Below are 7,823 nucleotides of genomic sequence, written 5' to 3'. Positions count from 1 at the left end.
TCCATCGAAGCACATTTCAGTAGATAGACGAAAAACAAAAAGCAGATTCTTTTTTCAGTTTCATCTTTTGAAAATAAAATAAAATAAAATCATCCAGAAGTGAAGATAACAAAACACTGATTCAGTTTGGTTTTGGTCAGAAAATAAAAAGGGAAAGTGAAGAAGAAAAGTTGAAAGAACAAATAAAAAAAAAAACAGAAACTAGTGAGCACTACTTTGTGTTAATAATGCACTGAAAAAAAGAAGTTTTTGAGAGTTTTCTCATCCATTACTGGAACAAAAATAGGAATTAAGAAAAAGTGGAATAAAGATGCATGTCCCAGTTGAAAGCAAAAAAGGGGAAAAGCAAAGGGACACAGAGAATTGCAGAAGGGTTTCAATGAAAAGTCCATGAAGCAACATAAGAAATTAAAAAGAAACAAAAAAAAACTTAGGAGGTGAATACTTAGGAGTTTTACTTACTCGTGCTGAAGAATAATGAGAAGATCAGAAAGAGATAATAAGAAGAAGAAGAAGAAGAAGAAGAACGGTGTTAGGCTAATATTGAAAGAGAGAGTGGAAGAAGAGAGAACTAAGTGAAGAAGAAGAAGATCATATTTGTTTAGCACAGAATATTGAGATATAGACACTAGGCACGGACCTAAAAAAAATGGTAAATAGTGGCCTTAGTTTTTTTAAGATTTTGAAGAAGCATATATATGGCGCTTTTTTATTTGAATATGGAAGTAAGAGTGGTGTTGAACTTAAACATGGGGAATATAGGTACTTCACAGCCATGTGGTGTCAGTAGAACAATTCGGAGGATTCGAGTTGCGTTGGATATTCCATTTCGTGAAAAAATTGACAACAACAAACAACTCGGAGGGCCCGATTTCTAGCTTCTGAAATTTATATTTGCCCAACCACAAGTCGGACCATGCGACTTCTTAAGCAAAATTTTAAAATCAAACAACTCGCATGGTCCGATTTATATACTCCGAGTTTTTTCAATTTTTTTTACACTCTGAATTTTTTTCACTTTTTTAAACACAAATCGAAGGGTCTAATTTGTGTACTCCCACAATTTTAAAAAACACCAAAAATTACCATGTTAAAGTATATCACTTATTTTGCTTCCATATCAAAATTTTTTAATCTATATATGAAATATGTACTTGATAAAATAAAAAATATTTAGTAATTTTACATGTAATTATTTTTAATAATATGATAGATTTAAGCATTAATTATTTTTTAATATTTTTATTTAATTAATTTTATATTATATACTTAAGTTTTTATATTTTTAAATTAATTTTTATATACCTATCTCTATGAATATAATGATTAGATTTTTTTAAATAAATAAAATAAAATTTACCAAAGTATATAATTTGTATTTTTTTATCAAAATATACTCCATTTCTTATCTCGTTTACAGTATAAACGAAATAAAAGATAAGATACATTTTGGTAAAAATGTTATAAATTATATATTTTAGCAAATAAAATCCTATAAATCACATAATTATTTTTTAAAAGTGGTTATACAAACAAAACAAAAATATTATATATACACAAACAAATCAACACCTATATATTAATGTATACATTTATGTGTTATTTAAATTATTTTAAATATATATTTTATATATGTGACTAATTTAATCACTATTTTTGTATATATATATATAGCATAGTTATAAAGGCAAAGCAAACCTCATATATAGACTAAGAAAGCAATACTTTTTTTTTAACTAATTTAGTGATTAACTTTTAGTAATTACTAAAAATATATGAGTATATCAATTGTTTTTTGCAGAAAATTTGGCGGAGAGAGGATACAAGAATTAATATACATTATTATATGAGAATATTAATATAATTATATAACTCAAAGTATTACTAACACATGTGCATATCAATGTAAAGGAACCAAATTCGTTTAAAAATATGTAAACAAAATTAATAAATATCGAATAAATAGTTAAATTAATTTCTAAAAAATATTCGGTCTTTAAACTCGTTCTTGAAGCTGCGTTTGTTTATAAGTATGAGACACTGAGTTAAAGATACATAAACACAAAGTCGTGAATAGCAAATGAGACATGTAGAGATATTGTGTCTAAAAACACTAAATTATTGTATTTTGTATATATCTTAACAGAAATGACACAGTAACATTAATAAGAGACATGACTTATTTTTTTATTTTTTCTTTCGTTATTCTTATTAATTTGTTATGGTTATATTTTTTATTATTATATTTCTCTTCTTAAATTTTTTTAATGAAAAAAAATGAGAATAAATTAAACTTTTTTAATTTGTTCTAATTTATCTCTGGACAAAAAACAAGAACAGTAATTTTGGTGACTATATCCTTTGTGTTTTGATTTTAGTGTCTTATCTTGTCTTGTTCTCAGAACCAAACGCAGCCGAAAGATTTTATAAATCAAATTAGTCTTTTAAAGATTACAGATTAATCATTTTTGTCTTTCAGTCACTCAATTAGCAGTTTTTGCTAACAATTAATAATACGAAACGTTAACTCAGTTACATATGACACTTAGCATATTCAATTAGATACAGAATAAAAATATTTATAAAAATTTATCAATTTAGTATCATTGGATTATATAAATTGATAGATTTATAATTAGCACTTAATTATTGACTTCCTCAGAACTCTTACTCAATGTAATGATGATGCCCTCCATGTACTCCCTCATATTTATTATGCTGTTCCGTCCATTTTTCCTCTTAAACTTTAAAAGCCAATAAAAAAAAAAAAGAGAATCGTGATTGTGAAGCCAGAGGGGGAAAAATATACAATAGCATGCTTAGCCAAATGTTGATATTCATCAACATTCAACAATTTCAACTACCCTACTTATTACCCTCTTCTCTTTTTAAGCAAAGGATGTTAAGATTCCCCCTCCTCCTCCTACGTCTACCATATAATTGTAGAAAAGATGACAAGTTAATTCCATATTTACCCCCAACACATTCACATGGATACACTATATTGGTGCCGATTACCGAATATTGCTTTTGCTATATGTTGTATAGAGTATAGACTTGTAGGCCATAAGGGTCCTTAAGGGAAAATGAGGAAATATGGGGACCAAATAATATATGCGGTAGATTTGTAGCCCTGTAGGCCATAATTATATAGGGTCCTTAATCGCAAATAAGGAAATATGGGGACCAATAATTAAATTGTATAATTTCTTAAAGGTTGAAACTGTTGCCCTTCTGAATTGTGAATTTGTGACATTAGCAATGTAGCACAAATATAGTGAAACCGAAAATCACATACTAGGGTGGGGAGAATGACAAATAAGAGTATCAAAGGCGGACCAATAAAATTTTATCAAACCAATAAAAAAAATAAAATTTTATAAAAAATAAGAAGAAAAAAAAAGAAGAATAAAGATGATAATTTATTTTTTAAAAATATTATGTGTATATCAAAATCAGTTACTATATATATGTATATAAATACATATATTGTTCAATTCATTTTTAAAGTATATTTTATATTTTAATATGTATTTATATTAGTAATTTATTTTAGGTTTAATTACTCTGTTGGTCTCTGTAGTTTTATCAAATTTTCAATTAGGTCCTTGTATTTGTTTTCTTTTTAATTGGGTTCCTACAATACTTTTAATTTTGTAATTACGTCATTTTCATGTTAAAATTAACATAATATTTTTACCAAAATACATGCGGTCAAAAATTTAATTAAGTTTTTAATTATAAATATCTTCAATTTGCAAAAAAATATTCAGTTAACTCTAATATTTTTTACACTAGAAATGACTTAATTACAAAATTAAAACAATGTAAGGATCTAATTGAAAAGAGAAAAAAAGTATAAAAATCTAATTAATAATTTGATAAAACTATAGAGACTAATAAAATAATTGAATCTTTATTTTAATGATTAATTTTAGTATACATATAACATGATTATTTACTTTTATAACAAAAAAGAAATAAATAAGCTGGTAATAGTATATTGTAAAATTGAAATAAAATTGTGTTATTTGTACACCTAACAAAATAATTATGTAAATGCCAATTTTATTTTTATTGTACCAAATTAAATTATAAATTTTATTCATTTTTAATTCATTATATATTGCAATAAATTTAAGAAATATTTACAGTAAATACTTACTCGCATATTTTGTTCTGTTCAAAATAGTTATAAATATCAAATTATAATTACACATAACGGTTAAGGAAATAATAAAAAGCATCTTCATTTTATATAAATTTAGGTGATGAGTTTATAATTTTCTTATTAATTTCTTTTCATATAAATTTAGGTAAATTTATATTTTTTTATGAATTTTTAATTATTTTATATTTATTTAATAAAATTATTGGTCTAAAATGAAGAAGTTGATAAAATGGTAAAGTAAATGGTTAATCACTATTAATTCTGTAACTTTTACGAAATGTATGACTCACTATTTTAATTTAAGAATAAAGTAAACTACCATTTTTACCCACGAAAGTTGAATACGCTGACATATATACCCATACAAGAAATAAATTACTATTTGTACCTATGAAATATGAGTTCTGTATAACAAAATAATCCAAACACTAAAAAAATCTCAAATTACCCTTCTCTTCGCCACTATTACCATCATCCCCCCTCTCTCTCTTCGCATTTCCTTTTTTATTTTGTCCATTTCCCATTTTTCTCATTCTCACCCCTCTTTACAATGGACTTCTGCTGTTGGCCTTCCCAACGCTAATGCAGTGGCCAAAAGACTCACAATCACGACCACTACACCTTCTCTTTCACCTCCTGAGGCCTCCGACGTCCTCCCACTCCCGATCTGCTTCACCGAGAAGCAAATCCTATTTCTGCCTCCAAAAACCTTGAATTTGTTGGACTCCTTGAAGTACTATCGCGTGATCTCCATCGGCCACAGCGACTTCAATCCACCAACCATCAGCACCGTCGTGCAACCTCCATCAGCCACAACGAGCCGACGTTGCAGAGTGCGAGGACGCTGTCTCCGACGAGAATTGGACTCCGTGACTTCGTAAGAAGATTGGAAGAGAATTTCATCCACCGGTAATTATTTTATCGTTTTTAATATATATTTTATATTTTAATATTAATTTTATATGTATAATTGATTTAGTGACTTATTTTAATGTATAAATAACATAATTGAGTTACAACTTAGTTATATCATATTAAATTGTTAGATTAGTCATAATAATGGAATTTCGATGTCAATATATTATTCAATAATAATAATAACAACGGACAAAAATAAAAGACTAACAAATTATAATTTAAATAATATAATTTCACAAATTCAAGTCTCACTTTTAATTTTAAGAAAATAAAAACGAGAAAAAAATGAAAGGCTAGAAGTGTTGCCTACAGTCCTACACACATTATATAAAGGACCCTTCACGTATTGCATCGACACATAAACATAACCATATAACAATTGTGACCTTTTTGAAACTGAAACAAAATTTAAATGATATAATTTAAATTTAAAAATTTTAATATAATTTAAACAATATAATTTAAATATTTTAAATAATAAAATACATAAATAATTTTATAAAATTTGTTATATTAAATTGGTAATTTTAAATTATGTACTTAAATACACAATTTTAAATTACATAATTTGAGTTAAAATAGTTTATTAAAATAATCTATTTTCAATATTAATTGAAAACGTTCCAATTAAATTAAAATGACCATATCTTCGATTTTGAGTTAAAATAATATTTATTTCAGATACTTGAATCCCCATTACAAATTGCTAGGATGCTGATATTAGTGCATGTTCTTATTATGCGTGCATTCGAGATATGACATCGTCATTCTATTATAAAATGAGGTCTGTGCATATGATATATACTCATTTTTTTTAAATTTTCTTAGCATTCGAAATATAAATGAGTATGCATTTTTGTAATTATTTTACCATTTATTTATTTTTGTAAATATTATATTTATTTAATTTAAATAAAAAATCTAAAATTTAAACCTAACACGTTTTTAAAATATTGAGTGTCAATTAGACATCCCCCAACCTACTCTTCAAATTATCAAATTATGTTCATTGTACTAATTGTTATATTTGAATAAAAATCTAAAAATTGTTTTATTTAAGAAGAAAACCTTGTAAATAAAACACTAAATTTATATCAATTATAACGAAAACATATAGAATATGCGGGACTCTCTAATTGTACTAATATAAAGATAAGTAATATATACTTTTATATATATATATATATATATAATATAATTGGATACATGTTAAAATTATTAGCATATTAAAATAATTCATTTTAAAATTATTTATTTTAAAAATTTAAATTAATAATAAAAATAAATATATAAATGATTTTACTATTTAGAAAACTTGAGTACATATCATACTTTTTGTTATTATTATATATATTGAATCTATACAAAATCAAATTAATAAACATTTAGTATAATAGTATGGGAAAAATTTCACATATGCCCAGTGTACTTTACTGGCATACTAATATACAGTGATTGTCTGCAATCCAAATAATGATTTAAATATATGGAAGGTTTTTGGATGAAGATTTTTTTGGATGAAGATTTAAGAGAATATTGTGTCCATATTGAGAAGAAGAGGAACAATTGGATATATTGCACCTGAAGTATTTAGTTGTATTAACGGTGGTGTTTTGCACAAATTTAATGTATATAGTTATGGCATGTTAATTTTTGAAATGGTTAGCAGAAGAAATAACTACGAAAATAGACAGTCAAATTTCAGCAAAATATACTTCTCAGATTGGATTTACAAAGATTTTGAATAAAATAACATACTATCTCATATTCACTCACTTGTGACCGATGAAAAAAATGATTTGATAAAAAAAATTATTTTTAATGAGTTTATGATACATTCAAACAAATTCATCACATAGACCATCAATTAATAAAGCAGTAGAAATGATAAAAAGATCACTGCACTCAATACATTTCTTCCTAAGCCTTTCTTGTATTCTACTTCAAGTCTATGCTTACAAATTTCACGTATATCTTCCAGCAATATGGATGATGAGTCCAATTCAATGACCACGGTAAAAGATGGCTCCCTAGAATCAAATGAAGCAAAAGAGAGAAAAGCTGTGATAATTGGTGATGATTTTGATCCTTGATGTTTGATTGAGATGAGAGATAATTGATGATATTAAATTTGTTGGCTACAATTATCCAAGTGTGAGGATCTATAAATAGAACAGTTATGTAAAGGATACTTATCCTGTTTAAACATATTTATTTAAGACTCTTTTAAGAGAATAATTTGTTTTTTTTTTATTTTATGAAGCACTAAATTATCTAGCATATCTAATATTTTAAAGACCAATATATCACTCAAGTTTATGTTAGTCCATGCATTATGAGAACGACTATGTTATATGTACACTAAAATAAGTTATTAAAGTCGGTCATCAATATAAAATATATATTAAAATATAAATACACATTAAAAATAAATTAAACCACACATATATTTATACATAAATATATTAATAGTTGATTTTAGTGACTGATTTTAATGTATGAATAATGTTGTTGTTATGAAATATGTAGAAATACATGATCTTCACGTGCAGGCTTGCATGCGTGGTATAAAATAACAATAACAAATCCAGAGACCCTGGTTGTTTCATGCTAGCTAGAGACCACGTTAGTGGGTATATTTACACTTTGGATGGAAGATGGAAAATAAAAAAAAAAGAATATGGGAGAAAAGAAAATGAGAAAAAAGAAAATAGAAGAAAAAGTTGATTTTTTT

Source organism: Arachis hypogaea, chromosome 14, assembly GCF_003086295.3.
Source record: "Arachis hypogaea cultivar Tifrunner chromosome 14, arahy.Tifrunner.gnm2.J5K5, whole genome shotgun sequence".
In the NCBI taxonomy this organism is placed as follows: Eukaryota; Viridiplantae; Streptophyta; class Magnoliopsida; order Fabales; family Fabaceae; genus Arachis; species Arachis hypogaea.
The sequence above is the reverse complement of the archived record's forward strand: the minus strand, read 5'-3'. Positions refer to the sequence as shown.